Source organism: Anas acuta, chromosome 3, assembly GCF_963932015.1.
Source record: "Anas acuta chromosome 3, bAnaAcu1.1, whole genome shotgun sequence".
NCBI lineage: Eukaryota > Metazoa > Chordata > Aves > Anseriformes > Anatidae > Anas > Anas acuta.
In genome coordinates, this window is record NC_088981.1 from 2,798,112 (window position 1) to 2,814,412 (window position 16,301).

The window sequence follows — 16,301 nt, forward strand, 5'->3', positions numbered from 1 at the left end:
TCTCTGAGGTTAAAGACCATGACCTAGTTGAAAAAGTTAGAGGAACGGAAGGACCAGGGAACTTTGTACATTGCTAGGCTGCTATCTAGCATGAGAGAAAATGAGCAGGAGGCTGGAGCCTGTTCAACTTCTTCCTAAAAATTGGGCAGAGATATTTCTTGCATGGAATTACACAGTTCTGGAGCTACTTCTTACATAGTGGTGGGAGAGAAGGGATGCTGCTTGGTGTGGTCCCTGTGAAGGAAAGTAACTTCAGAATGTGGCTACATGGTGAGTATCACCAACGTTACCTGCGATGCCTGGGAATGCTCCAGGGTTGGTCTGGTGCCAGGCTGACCCCGGGGGCCTTGTGCTGCCCCACTGCTTTCTGGCAGCGAGCTTATCCAGGAGCTGACAGCTTGAGCGCACAGAGATGGAGCTGAGCAGACTTTGGAAGACAAACTGCTCGAAAATCTCCTAGCAGTATGGGCAGGCTGGGTGAAGCCAACACGTGAAGCTCTGGTTGGCGCCTGGAATAAATGACTGCGTGTTTTAGGAGCTGGGAAAACATGTCAGGTTCCTTCTGCGCCGCGTTGTAAACGCTGAACCAAGCTCTGTGAAACTCAGAAAACACAATGGAGGGTGAAGGATCTTCAGTCTCCAGGAAAGGAGAGAGCAAGCAGCTCCCTTGGCCATGCCTGGGGAGCATGGGGGCAGAGAGCTCTGTTCCCAGAGGGGTTACAGCTGGAGCAAGTGCACAATTGCTGGAAGCGGAAAGGAAAGAGAAGGACGAACTGAGTGGGATCTCCTTCCCCTCGCTCCTGAAAGCAGGCACTGGGTTCAGAAGCTGATTGCCATCTCTAGGGAAATGCCACTCGTGTTAAGGCCGTCTTGTAGTCGCTCAGAAGAGGTTTTGTAGTTTGTATTTCTGTTTTGTTTTGTGTTGTGAAAAAGAAAGTAGGCAGGTTCAGAGTTCTGCTAAAGAGTGCAGACAGAGACTGCAAAGTGAAGGATTTAAGGAAGGAAAACGTCATAATCCAGTAACCCAAAGTTGGCTCGTGCTGCTGTGGATTTTGATGAGTTTGTGCTGTTTTCAACAGTCTCCCTGCTTTCAGAAAACGGAGATTCAGGGAAGCAGGATTAGATTATAGGGGCAACCAGCACTCCAGTATTTCCAAACTTAAAATTGTAAGAAGTGTTGTAGGTAATGGCTACTTATCTGCCACTGATTGTGGGTGATAAATGAAACAATCAAAGGGTTTTCTTACAGATATGCAGGTTTTTTATGTCAGTTGCAGATATCAAAGTGATATCCCGCCTCCCTTCTTCTGCTGTCAGATGAAAAATAGCTGAATTATAACATCTGACAGCCGTGATGTAGCTGCCGTCGTGGTTGCACTGACCCTGGCTCGCTCTCAGTGGGCGCTCAGGACTTTTACTTCCACGGCATCTCAGAGCTGTCCGGGGCTTTTGGTGTCTTGAGAACTCGATGGTGCCTACCACAGCTCTGCTGTAATGACTGAGACTGAAGAAGTGTGACTGCACCTATTTCAGCAGTCCTAGCAGCAGGTACTGTAGAAATGTGAGTTTCTTTTTATACACCATCTATTCCTCTAGCAAAGCTCTCTGTAATTCCCTGCATATTGGAAGGCAGAAGTCATTTTTGTAGAAGTCAAATTTTGTAAACAGCGGCTGTCCTGACATCTGTGAGAAGTCTGTGTTAGCTGAAGGACTCTGCTACTGGATCTGAGCTTTCTTATTTAAAAAAGGAGACGGCAAAATATGTTTTCTACCCACTTTGAACTAAATTAATCTTAATTTCTGAAAGCCACTACTAGGAGTCCTTTGATTATTGCTGCCAAAAAGGCAATTACAGGAGAGCAAGTAATTGCCTAACATTGATAGAGGAACTAGCACTGTAAAGTGTTTTGTCTGTTACATGGGGCAGACGGTCCCTTGCCTCCTCCCATAAACACAATTTAGACTATCTGCAGGTAAGAATGGAGGTAATGCAATTATTTGGATTCTCAGGTTGGCTGTTTAAGTTCTTCTCTTTATAATTTGTAGCTACAACAATACGTACTCTTAAAAGTTTGTCAGCTCTTTCCCTTTGAAGTGCAAAATTCTCTCTGCCTGCTTTAATCTGGCTGCATTTTACTGAAGACGCAGCCATGAAATTGGACAGATTCAGCAGTATGGCAGAGAGATCGAGTCCAGCAGTCCGTAAGGGTCTAATAAAGATTTCCAGTGGAAGATCCAGATGGCTTTCACTTGTTGTTCTTTCACCATGGTAGAGCTGCTTAAAAGCTTAGTGATGTGCGTGTCAGCGGAATCAGAGCGATCCATCAGGCCAGGAACAATGCATATTGGTCTGAAGTAAAATGTAGCTTAGTAGATGTGTTTGGCTGCAGCCTTTTTAACACGCTGCATCTGCTTTTTCCGTGGGCAGAGCCTTCTATCTCCGGCCCTGCGTCGCGGTCCTTTCTGACCGGCTGTAACCTGATGTGCTGAAGTGCTGCTATTGACCTGCGTAAGCTTTCCTGTGTCTTCCTCCTTGCCAGTACAAAAGCAGCTTTTGCTGACTTGAGGACTCGGTCTTTTAAAGGGCAAAGTATTCTTCATTAAACCTGGCACTGCAAGAAATCGCGGGCTTCAGGGAGCTGAAGCACACCTAAAGTTCAGACTGTGTTGTTAAGTAAACTTTAATTAAATCTGGGCTTAGAAACTATGCTTTGGGCATTTCAAAAGCTTATGTAGGTCAAGCCACAGATAACGTTGACCAGAATCCTCAAAAAGAGGAAAGATCTGGCCTCGTACTTTCTCCCTGCAGCACAGCACAGCGAGGGAGGGTGGCAGTGCCCTCGGAGGCAGCGCTTCGTGCTTTCTGTGCCGTGTGCTTTTGGTGCCTGCAGTATGCTGGGTGAAGCCTAGGAAGAAATAAGATGAACTTCTTTTGCGTGCCGGGAAAAGATTAGTGCGTGTGTCTTCTGTCTCTCTAATACAGTTTGTCAGAGAAACTTGGGATCCTATCCAGACCCGGTGTGACTGTCGTTCAGGCAGCACTGCGCCTGCTCTCCTGAGGGCTGCCTTTCACCCACACCAACGCTGCAGTGTATTGCTGTGAATCTGCAAGTGGCTAAAGGGCTGAGACTGAAATGCTTGCTTACCCTTGATCTACCTTTGATAGTGGGTGGGGTATTTTTTGGAGCAAGATGGGGATATAGGAATTCCTCCTGGTTCCTCTTGTTAGTCCTTGTCTAGCAGCCACTTAAATGACAGAGTGCTGTCTGATTAACGTTTGGTCTTCATTTGTGGCAGCATGAAGTCCCTGTGTGTGCCTGTGCCTTAGCACTTCGAAACAAACAAAAAAAACCCCTGTTAACTGACTGAGGGAAGAAACTGACGGTTCGTTTTCTGTGTACCCTTACATGGCAATATTTATTAACTTAGGGGACCACTTGCTTCAATTTAAATCAAGTTGAAAATGTTCACTCAGCTGTGTAAATATAATAGATACACAGATGGATAGTTGTATCAGATTAATTAAAGTAAAAGCAATGGATTAATTTTCAGTTAGAGACTGCTGTGCATTGCTCGATAGTTGTTGAATTAGATGTTACGTAGATGCGAGGCCCCATGTAACGTGTAAAAATGCCATAGGCTCACTATTTTAAACTTCTGCGGAGGGATCTTGATGTGCTTGCTGCTGATCAAATCTCCAGGGCACCATGTGGACCTGCTTTCATAGGAAAACGAGCAGGTGAAGGCAATATCCACCCCGCACCCTCTTCCTTCCATGCAGCGTGTATGCTCTCGTGCAAACCTCCAGGTGGGATGTGAGCTACTTCTTCAGGAAATTCTGTGTTTCCAAGGGGAAGGTCAAGCACAAGCATGTTAACACATAGATTATATTGTAGCTGTTCAAATATACAGGCTGGGAGTCAACAAGGAGAAGAGAAAGTAGGATTAACGCAAGACTGTTGCCAGTCTATTGCTATACTGAGGGCAGGAAATTAGGGCTGCTCTGGGCAAAAAATTAATGGTATGAACCTCTGTGAGACATTCTTGCTGTATGCCAGCAATAACTGTACGTGTGTAGCGCTCGAGCTGTTATGTTGTGAGCTGACTACATTGCTGGAGACTGGAATGATGATTTGCCTGTTTCCTTTTGCCATTGCTTTGGTGACAGCAAAAGGCCAGCAGTGTTTGCTTGCGTGGGAGAAGATGGCACATGCATAAGAGCACTTCTTGAGGAAATGCAGATTTTTCTCAGTATGTTAAAATATTAAAGGTCACAGTGTGGATGGGATTTTGGCCGTGTGGTGTGGAGCTTTCTCCTCTTACACCAAGGAGTTGTACGAATTGTTTCACTGCTGTTCAGGAAACTAGAACTAGGTAGGGAAATGTGGTGGTGATGGTTGCTGTTGAAGGTGTGGAGAGTGGGATGTACAGGATTGTGCAGCCTTCAGATGGGGTTCTGCTGTGCTGCAGCTATTTTTGTCCCTTCAGATGAGGTTAAAGGCAGTGCAGACTCCCATTGACTCCTGTTTCTGCACAGCTGACCTGTGAATAGACATGAAGAAAGCCAAATGCACTTCAACGAGGCAGCACAGGGTAAGAGGAAAAGCGATCAACATCTTGCAGTAGATGAAAAGCCTTGTAACTCCATATAGATGAAACCAAGCATTTCTAAATTTATCAGAGGCTTTTCTGTTTAAAGCTTGGTTTTTCCTAATACATCAGACTATAAAAGCCAAGTGATTTGCCTGTTTTCCCCAGCCACGTGTCATACTTGAATATTCAACTTTTTGCCTAAAACTTTGCTTCCCACAGTAATTAAAGTATGACAAATCCATGTGTGTGTAATGAAGGAAACAGCTGGGGTTGGAATAAGAGCTGAGCACAGCTAGGAACACGTAATGCATCCTTTAGAACACAATCAGGGGATTCCTCAAGAAAAGAATGGCCAGGAAACCATGGGGAGGAGGGACAGGGGGATTTGGAAAATGCTGAAATTGCTTTTATTTCATTTTTGGTAGGAAGGAGAAAGGGATTTGAATGAAAATTGATTGTACACAGTTTGATCCTCTTGTAGAAATACTGCTACTGATTTCTAGAGGAAGAGGATGTAGTTGCGCTGTATGCCTACGATTCAGTTCTTTTCCATTGGCATAGTCTCTCAGACTTTTTTTTTTTGTTTTGTTTTTTTAAGACCACCACAGAAACCAAGCAACCAAAAAGACCCCACAGCAAACTTGGTGCTTAGGGACATGGTTTAGCAGGTGATGCTGGTAGCAGGGTGATGGATGGACCAGATGACCACGAAGGTCTTTTCCAACCCTCATGATTCTATGAAAGAAGCAAACAACATCTGGCCTGAAATTAAATGAGATGAAATTAACTTTTCCTTCCTTAATATGATTGCTCTGCCAAAGCCAGGAGGGCTCAGGGGAGATTTGCCTTGAACTGTAGTCCTCAGACCTACCTCAGCTTTGCTGAGAAGTTCTGTAGTTGGAAAGGTTTGGTCATTTTCTAAAAATCCAGTAGATCCATGAAGTTGCAATTTTCTGATTTATTTTGAGCTCCGAGGAATATAATGTGAAAACCTATTCAGGTTCTACTAGCTGGCCAGAGCCTGCAGTCAGTTCAATAAAAGGCACAGCTAAATTTACCATGATGAAGTGCTGCTTCATGCATGAAATAGATGCCGTGGTCTGGTGCTGTTGATTTGATGATTTATTACCTTTAAAACCGCAGAAACAACACACAGAATTCGTTTTTGATGGATTATTCGTGTTATCACCTGTTTGTACCCCTTGGAATCTCTTATACAATTGATAAACATTTAAAAATAAATCCCTCAAAAACAGAGATTTAAAAGTTGTAAAAGTTTTAAATAAGTTTTAAAGTTTTTAAAGCCATCCTCTCTCGCAGACTGACAGCCGTGCAGTGGATGTTGGCTCTCTGGAGGGCAAATGCCCCGTGGCATGGGGCTGAGGGGTTTCTGCTGCTGTCCAAGAGACATGGGGTTGACTCTGGCACTGTGGGGATTTGAGAATAACTGTGCTGTTTACTTAGTGGGCTCCTTAATCGATGTAAATGTGTACAGCCAGTCTGTACTGGAAATCTCACTCGGGTAATCTTGAATATGCAAAACGAGCTGACGATGTGCATCGCATCCTGTAGGTGACCAAAGCACATTGACCTTGGCAGGGGAAGGAGCAGCTCAGCAGCAGCAGGCGTTGCATTTGCAGGTGTGTACTGATGGGAGCATCGGTGTCAACAGGGTTTGGAAATCCATGGAGTTAGGCAGCGCAGAGTAAAGGCTTTGGCAGTCTTGCTAGCACCTGTGTGTTGGACTTAAGTGACAATTTTCAGGTGCTTAGTGGCTTTGGTCCTTACCCGACATACAGCTGGTGAGGCAGTGGCTTTGCTGTGGCCAGAGGTTGTTAAGTAATCGTGCTGCACACAGGCTCTTGTGCAGCTCCAGGGTGGCAGAAGGGCTCAGCGCTGCCTTAGCGAACAAAACCAGAGGCTCAGTGTATTTCTTTCTTTATTTTTAAATAAAAGCCAGAGTTTGCAAGCAAGGCTCTTCTCATTGTTTGTAGGATGAGCAGGGTCAGTCTGGGTTATTACCTGGATTTTTAGCCTTTGGAAAGAGCACAGTGTTGTTTCTTTTTATAAAGGAAGTGATTGGAAAAAACATCTTTTGAGTCAGTCATAAATACTGTCAGGGACAAGGCTGAAATATTAAGCTGAGATTCTTTCTACCTGGTTTTGAAGTCCTGAACACCAAGAAAATCAGAGTTTTTCCAAGGTTCTTCGCAATGTGAAGAGAAACCCTGCTCTTCTCATCACAGCACCTATTTAGTCTCTTGGTCACAAACATCTCTTATCTCATCTTCTTGCCCCTGTTTGTTCCCAGTACCCTGCCACCCTTCAGCGTTACGTTTTTGCAGGAGAAAATAGGCTTAGTTACAAGCAAACCTGCCTGCTGAGGATGGAAGGGGTCTGAGGCCATTTCCCTTCTCTGAGCTGCTTGTTCTCTTGGAACTGCTGTCTTCCGTGTTGAAGATGTCACAACACATCTTCAGAAAATTCAGAGCTGAGCAATTTCAAAACATCTTGTAGCAGATCTCTGCCTCTCATGGCTGGGAAGTGAGGAGCTATCAGGTGACGGCAACTCCCCGCACTCTGATTACCTGAGAACGGCGGCGGTGCTCTCCAAGCCGCTCACTGCTGATTGCTAGAAATTGTAGATAACAAGCCCTGCAGAGCAGCAAACCAGCAAATGTTCTGCTTGATAGAAGTCCATTGTGGTTATTCTTTGTAAGCCTCCCTGTTTTGATATCTGTCGTCTTGGATTTATCAGGATGATCAGCATTTGGACTTGCATACTGACATCTGGCTGTTTCCTTAAAGGGCTGTTGGCATCACAGCCTTCACCCTTGGAAAAACCAGTGCAGAGTGTGAATGAATGTTGATGGTGCAGTAAACATGGGTTTGTTTTCAAAGACTGAGCTTTATGCTCAGTGTAGTCATAAAGCAATGTTCTCAAATACCGACTTCAGGAGTGTAAAGTCATCAAACTTCTGCTATGGGAAAAGCTTTTCATACTAGACAAATGTGTCTCAGGTCAAAACAGCTTTCTTCATTTTTCTTCTTTTTTCAGCTTTCTTCTTTTTTTTTGCATAATGCTGAATCTCATAGATTTAAAACAGAAGCTTTTACAATAGCTTATGGTTGCTACTAGAGGAGACACTAACAGTTGTTACTGTGCTTTAGGCAGGATCCTATGACCACTCTAGGAAAGTTTGGATGGAGGATGATCAAACTAGCTCTCTTGCAGACGTGTTTGGTGTGGCAGACTTAGCTTAATTTTTATATAAGACACCAAAGTGTGCGCTTAACACTATATATTTCATTTTAGCTTTTGCCAACTAAATGACAAAGGGATGGCAAAAATGTTGTAAAGAAGTGATAAATGTCTTGGAAATCCCAAAGAAGTCTGGAACAACTCTGTTGGTGTGCATGAAATCACGCTGTCTCTGCACCTGAAGTGACTGACGTGGCTGAGTGGGAGCTTTGGTTCTCCATCTGGAAGCCAAAAAAGCTTTTGTGCATGAAGCACCCCAAAACACTTGACTACTGAGAATTAATACTCGACTACTGATAATTAAGTAAAGCAATTGATTTTGTGGCATGTGTGTGTTTTATCTTCTTTTTCCTTCTGTATTCGTTACATTTCGTTAGCGAAACCAAAAGAAAATCCTTTCCCAGATGGGAGATTTCCCAGGTAGGCAGCATCAGCAGGAATCGTAAAGCCTGTGACGGACAGCGGAGAAGTGCCAGGCACAGTTTATGGGCAGTATTCCTTACACACAATGCAGTGAGTAGTTAAAACAATGAACAGATGTGCTGTCGAGGTTTGAAGATGCTGTACTGGAGCCAAGAAAGAGGTAGAAAGCTGCGAAGCACTGGTGCATGCTGATGGTGACTTTTGTCTAGATATAAGCCACAGTTAGCAGGTATTTCGAAGGTAAACAGGGGTTGCAGAATGCCAGAACTTTAATCTGCTTGTGAAATTTATCTCAGGGCTGTTTAGAGTTACGTCAGACGTGCGGGATCTGGAAACGCATCCCGTGTTAGGGTGCAGAAGATCAGTGTCCTCTTCAAAAGTCAAATTCTCGTGCTGAGTAAAAGTGTGAGGGGATTACTCGGGGAGAGACAGGCGATTGTAGGAAGTCAGTAATTGCTGCGGTATCAGATGCTGGATGCCACTGTCTGGCTGTAAGCTCTGGTGGTGGTTTGGATGTTGTGTCAGAAGAGAGAGATGAGAAGGAAAGTGCTCAGGAGTGTGTTGCAGTAGTCTCGGTGCTGACGCTATTTTTGGAATCCTTACACTTGCCTAGGCAGTACCTTGATTTCATCAAGAAAGTCTGATTGTGTTTGGGGTTTTGCAGTGAAAAGGGAATCATGATGATTTTCTTGAGGCCAGTTCTCATCTCACAGACACTTCTAAACATCTCCTTTCTCCAGTAAGAGGTGGGTCTGATTACAGGACCTAGTTTAATTCAGTAACAGCTGGAAAGTAGTGTTTTTTAACTTATTAACACATCTTTCTTGCTGCTTTCACTTTTCTTCCCCAAAGAGTTTTAAGAAATGCAATGATACTGTTGTCTGTAGTGAGGAGGGAAGAAAATGATTCCTGACTAAAGAGGTGTGAAAATTAAATGTTTCATTTTCTTCAGCAGTGGTGAGAGAAGGACCTTGGGAATGTGAACGCAGGCACAGAGACTGGGTACTGCTTCGTGTTGGTGGTCCAAGTAACTGAATAAAAGTTTTAAAATTTTAAGGGCTGGATGCCAAATCTTTCGCTAACGTAAAGTGGCATATTGCAACAGACTTCTGACTAAGATTTTTGGCTTTGATTTTTGAGTCTTCGAGCCATTTCATTTGTTACATCCAATAATGACAGCTCTTGTAAAAGCTGCAGAGCTTCTGAAAGATAGCAAAGATACCAGCCCAGCGACGCTTACGTTTTTCTTTCCCTGCCTCATTAATTAAAATAAGAGCAAAGTTTAGCCAGTAAGCACAGTGTATGTTATGTAATTTGTGGTACAGAGCTGAGCAAAGCTGCGTCCTGCACAGTAGATCTGGCTGCAAGGGGAGGCAGCAGGCACCTGGGGCCAGAGGCAGCACTGCCACTGCAGTCAGCATCACTGCCTTAACCTTCACCTGACCACAGAACAGTGCTGAATGTTGTGGTTTTTTTCTCTTTTTTTTGAGGAAACCTGTGTGCATAACAGATCTCGCTAAATTTCAGCATTTTTTTTAACCACTTATTTCATTATTATGGCACCTGGTATGCAAATTGGCTCCAAGCTCTTGCTTGTCTACCTCATCTCTAGAAGTCTATGCACAAGGTACAGTTTGGGGGCTGCCCTAATGGTGCTGTAGCTTTGAATGATCTCTTCCTAATGAGCTGACAGCTTAAGCAGGGCCACATGTGTATTTTATAGTTTGATGCACAAAGAAAGCTAGTGGCAAATCCAAAGGTTTCAAGTTTTGCAGCAGCAGAACTTGAAAAATAAGATGAATTAAAGTGTGGATAGAGTTGTCTGGCTTTGAATATTCTGCTTTGGGGTTCAAAGCTAGGGAAATCAAGCTTCATAGCCTACTTCCTGGGTTATTTTATTTGTCAGTGAGCAGCTGAGTTGGGACCTTTTTAGCCTGACTTGAAATTACAGCCTGATGGTTTTCTGATAAATAATCTGTCTCCTGGCCTTGTCTGAGGCTTTAGGGAAAAATGCAAGCTGCATGTAAAGCTGCAGGAAGAATAAGCTGTATTTCACTTCTGTATTTTTTTTTTAAACCTTAAAGGTTTAAAATTCAAAGCTTTTAAAGGTTTAAAATTCAAAGCTTCCTTCCTAGAATTCCCATTATTTCTTTGGGATGGTAAAGGAAACCTTCAGAGAAGAAGCATTATTGTTGGGCTGGAATGGAATATCCAACTTGTTACAGCTGATGGGTTGCTTGTATTAGCCTCTGTCTCTCAGCTGCAATTTGGGCTTCCCAGGGGTGTGGATGAGAATTTCTGTTCGCTTCAGAGCAGGCGAGGGCACAACGCGGATGCCATTGCAGTGGGGTTGAGCAGTAGGACCCATCTCACCTGAAACAGCACCCATATTACACTGTATTTTTGGTATTTTGCTGTTGATGAACATAAGGCTGGCCCGTGACCTGCAGCACGGGTCTCCCCGCTGGCACACGGCTCTCACTACACCACTGAGTTTCGGGTGAGAAGAAACAGTGCTCCTTGCCTGGACTCCACCAAGGTCTGCCACCTGACAGGCGGGTATTTTAGCATATACACAAATGCTGAGAGTGCCCCTGTTCTATCTGGGACGCTTTAGTTACTATATTTAATGCTGTTACCTCTAGAGAAAAACTGTGGCTTTTGTTTTCTTAATTTTTTTCTTAGCTTGCTGTAAGCTTATGCCACATGTCACTGCTTTCTGCCTCTAGAAAACTACTGCCATATGTCTGGAGGTTTCTAAACAAGAAGAATAAAAGACTTTCAGGCAAGCAGTGAGATAAAATTGGCATGGTATAGGATTGAACTGAAAATGTTAGGCTACTGCTATGCCTTCAAATGCCCTTTCACCAAACAAAAAAATCTGTCTTTAAATACATGGTGGGGACATGAAAAGACAGTGACATTTGAAAGAGAACAAAGAGAACATCTGCAGAATTCACAACTGAGATGTGAGTGAGTACAGGTAGAAAACCCCAGCAAAGTAGGAATTGAACAAAGGTTTTCCCCACGGGAAGTCTCAAATACTCGTCCTTCTGACGCTTTTTCTTAAAAAGATTCAAATGTCTTTGGGAGTAAAGACACATTATGGATGGTGTTTGCTTAACGTGTGAGTTGTGCTCAGAAAAATTCTGTAGCAAAACAAACTTACTCAGCTTACCTAAATATAGTAAATCTGTCCAGTTTGGTAGAACTGGATGTAAAGTAATTATATTGTATCAACAGACGTATTAAAAAAGATATTCTCTTGTGCTACTGCTAGCAGCCCTCTCCCACTTCCATAAAACCTTCCTTGGCGATGTGAATCGTTTGCTGTTGCTTGAATTCATGAAGCACAGAGGTTACCCCCGGGCGAACGCCGCGCTGTTCAGCTGGGATGGCTTTGGTAGAGCCGTGTGTGGCATGGGGTGCTGCTAGGCTGTGCGGGGTTGTGAATGCTAGGAAGTAGGTGTGCACTTTGTAGAAGCTTTATATTAGTAAGTGAAGCTCTGGTCATCACTGTCTCAGGGACAAAAAGGAGTATGTTGGTGAAGGACAATTAAAAAGACTTAATTTTTGAAGAGAGGAGGGAAAAAAGGAGATATATAAAGGATGAGTAATGGCAGAAGACAGATGGGAGCTTTACTTCTCACCTAGAGAGTGTAGGAGATACTCTGTAGAATATAAAAGCAAGTAATTCGAAGTCCATGGAAGAAAGGAAAACGTTGTTTAAATACATAAGTAAAATGTACAGCCAATAGAGGTGGCTGATTCTTAAAAAAGTGGTTATAATAAAAAAAAAATCAGATATGTTTAGGGGATTTGATTGAAGGAATGTTTGGGGTCAACATAATCAACTGGAACACGTTGCCCCACAAGAAATCTATTTCAGGATTCTCTTTACTCCTGTCTACTAAACAGCTAGGTGTGCTCCCTACTACAGGGCACATCTGAAGCAGGGGATCGCCGGCTGGGCTGCAGCATCTTGAACACACGTTGTGGAGGCTGGTCTGCCTCTGTGCAGTAATTCCTGGGCCGCTGAAACAGCAAGTTGATTTGTCCACTTCATGGCTGTATTTACCCTTTTCCGCTGAAGCTTCATTTCAGACAGCCATCAAATGTTTGCACTAGTTATTTTGTTTGGCTGTTGATCGCTTCAGTTTTCAGAGACTTGCTCATTTGGTGGGGAGCCCTGAGCTGAGAGTCTGCCGGTACGCGCAGTGTGGGTGCAGCTGCTCTGCATCATTGGCTCGCACTGAGCTCATCCTGAGGATGCTTTGATTTTTGAAGTCTGTGAGTGTTAAATACTGTAGCCTGCCTCTTTTAGTGCAAGTGGATGGTTATAATTAAGGGAATTTGCAAGTAGAAAACTTTGTTTAGGCTATCTGTAGAGAAATAACACCATATGGATTGAATCCTGGAGACATACACACATTTTGATGTGAAAATGTGACTGAACAGTTATGAAAGAGATTGAATAGGCAGAAACATGAAACAAGGATGAGGAAGAAGCCCTCCAGCAGGATCAGGAAGTCAGAGGAAAGGCATTGCTTATGTATTCAGCAGATTCAAACAGGGCAGGAGCTCAGGACCAAATCCCAGAGTGCTTCATTTGGGGCTCTGCCCCCCTGCCCCTTCCCCTGGTTCCCCAGCAGCGTGACGGGGAGTGCCCTGCAGTGCTATGTGCATGGCAGCTCCCCCCGATGCAATCCCCTGTGTTTTTCACAAAAGGCAATGTTTCTGTTAGGAGCCTGCCTGACACAGGTGGGAGAAGGTCAAGATGCCAGTAGCGACTCTTTTATCACAACTGCGAGCCCAAAGGTGTCGTAACTTCAAACTGCATCTTCTCGACCTGTGCCCTCCGCTATCCTGGCCCTCTTTTTCTGATGTAATCATAATTTATTGCCCCTTACGGTCTGACCTGGAATATCCAAATCTGTTGGTGAGCAGAGAGGACTGGCTGGGTTGGATTTGTTCTTCACCTGCTGCAGCCGATGTTGGCTGCTACCCTTCTGCTGCTTTCTCTCTGTGCCCACCCTGCTGGATCTGCCTCGCACCAGCCTTGTAGGCCCGCAGTTGCTGGGCTGCAGCAGCATCCCCAGTGTCTCCAGCACCGTGAAAACACAACTGGATATTGTGCTGCCCACAAAGAATATGTATGCACTACAAGAACAATAAGAGGCGTGCAGCGAGAGCTACACCAGGCAGCTGTAATGATCAGAGTGGTGATAAATACATTGTTTATTGTTTATTGATATATGAATATATATTTTGCATTCTATGTGTCTAGCTAAAATTCCTTTTCCCATGAATTCCCCCATTCACCTCCCACTCCCCTAGCTGCTTACCAGCTTTGGTATATTTCATTTTCTTAAAGTGAAAAAAAAAATTAAAAATCAAAAAAGGACTAATGAAAGGATTTTTGGCTCGCAGTTTCCTGTGGGGTGTGGAATTAGGTCATTTGAAGGAATTTAAATTCTTGACTAGAACGAGGTGAAAGGCTAGTGTTTGCTTCATTTGTCATTTTGCTAGAAATGTAATAAAGCCGAGGTAAGGGACTAGGGTATTATTGTTCTTGGGTTGATAACAGCTGCATGGAAAGTACTGTTCAATTCTTTTACATTACAGAACTGCCAAATTATAAACAAACTCAGTGGAACACAAGAAGTTCTTATGAATTTTATCTCTTCCACTTTATGATGTGCAATATCCTGCCCTTTATTAAACCACCTAAGGGAGGGACAGTGAGATACAAGGAGAAGCCTGTTACTGTTCCCCAAGGCCTTCTCCATCCCTCATTTATTTGACTTCTCATTTTTATGAAAACTAAACTCTCTCCTCTGGATGTGATGTGGTGCTGTCCGACACATGTGGACACAAACTCCATGCAGGAAGCCCTGTAAGGAGTCGGGAGCTTGTCTGCCTGCACAAGGCAGGGCGGGCTGCTGCTCAGCCCCCCAGGCACACACTTCTGGGACTCTTCCTGCAGGCCTCCAGTGGTGAGAGTTGCCCAGTTTGCCTGGGTGATCCATACCAGGGCTTTGCTGCTCTCCTTATGAAACTGCAGGGAATGGTGAGCTCTTCCTGAGCTTGCTGAAATGGTTCAGAAGGTGCTTGGTCATTGAAAGGCGAAATCTTCCTTTCCCCTGTGCTGGAAAGTGATTGTGGGGAAGACTTTTTCCATATCAATTTCACATTCCCTCTTCTTTAAGTACACTTAGATTTGGTGTGTCTGTTAGCACATTTACACCCCCACCCTTGGCAAGTTGGGTGTCAAATCCCCTCATCAGCATGTCACCAGCGCGCCTCTGCAGCCAGCTGTGGAGGTGGCCTCTTGGAAGGTGCTGAGGGGCATGCAGGGGATGGCCAGTTCCTTGTTGCCTGAGGGACACGGTGCTGAACCCTATTTCTGCGTGGCAAAAGGGGTAACTCCTGTTCTCTGCCTGTTAGCTCACATGTGGGGGAGAAGTCTGAGCAGGAGACTTCACCTTCACCTCGAGCCAGAGGATAGATGAGCAGCGCTTTGCATTAGATTCTGGGTCACAGTTTTATTCCTTATTATATTTTATTTCTTAGGTTATAAATTTAGAAACCCATTAAAGTTTTGTCCTTATGGATTAGGCATACTTAAAGCAACTGTGGGATGTTCTCTGAAGGACATGATAGAATTGTTGACAAGATTAAGGACGTGCTCAGGTGTCATCCAATGCCAACAGAAGTTAGTGAGGAGCCTTCACTGACTGCTCAGGGGCTTGTCTCTGGCTTTCAAAATGTTACGGGAGGAAAAAAAGCTTGTTTTGTCTCCCAGATAAGTAATAATTCATTACTGCTTTATAATAGAAACTATGGGCATTGATTTCCCATGGATTTATGTGTGGTGGTTTTTAAGACTAATATTTATAAATGGTTTCTGTTCGCAGATGTAACCAATCTATTACTGCAGGGTCAGTACAGCTACCATTAAGCAAACAGTTGTTATTAGCAGTTTTTTTCTAAAAGCTTAATTTTGCCTAAGCATTTGTTTTCAAATCAGAATATCCGAAAAATTGCAAAATGGAAAAAAAAATAATATTGCAGAATTGCAGGAATTTGAATGGACCTCCGGAGACCATTGGGTTTAATCCCCTGGCCATAGCAGGTTCCCTACAGCAGGTTGCACAAGTAGGCGTCCAGACGGGTCCTGAATATCTGCAGAGACCCAACAGCCTCCCTGGGCAGCCTGTCCCTGTGCTCCATCACCCTCACCGTGAGGAAGTTCTTTCGTGTCGTGGTGCGGAACTTCCTGTGCTCTGTTTTGCACTCGCGGAGAGGTGCAAACGACAGCGCTTCTTGGGCTGGCTGTGGCCAGCAGCAGGCCCTTCTCTACCATGGCGCAGTTTCTGGATTCTTCTCGCAGAACCCACCCTGATGGCCCCCCCGCTACCAAAACCTTGCCACGTAAACCCAGTACATGAGGCAAGAGAACCCGGAAATGGTTTGAAAGAGATTTATAGCAGCATGACAGAACATGGCACCTCCCAGTACAAAAAAGACAGCTCTACAGAAAATGATCGGCAGGCAGATTGCAAACAAACAGAAGAATGTGCTTCTTCATACATCAGGCACGGAGCTGTCAGTCTGGCTGCAGACATGGGAGATGCCAAAAAGCGCCTCATTGTAGAAAACACCAAAAGCTGCACGATGAAGAACTCCTCAAGGGCCGTAGTGAAGAAAGCACCCAAAGCTGCACGATGACGCGTTCCTCCGGAGTCACAAAGTGAAGAGAAGCCCAAAAGCTGCGTGATGAAGAACTCCTCAGGGTCCACAAGGTGAAGAAACCACAAAAACCTCCACGAAGAATTACTCCTCAAGCGCCACAGTGAAGAAAATGCAAAACGCTGATTGGTGAAGCCCTCCTTTGGGGAAATGTGGTATGGGGAAAACCCCCAAAAGCTGCACGATGAACAGCTCCTCTGCGATGTAGTGAAGAACAAACCAAAAGCTGCTCAAGAAGGCACTCCTCAGAGGCTGTAGTGGAGAAACACCA

At 44.4% G+C, this 16,301-nt stretch overlaps 1 protein-coding gene across 8 annotated transcripts in view; it reads left to right on the forward strand.

Moving 5' to 3' along the window:
* CCDC85A (coiled-coil domain containing 85A) overlaps positions 1 to 16,301 on the forward strand; it is a 170,229-nt gene that overhangs the window by 115,419 nt on the left and 38,509 nt on the right. The gene's annotated exons all lie outside the window — the stretch shown is intronic.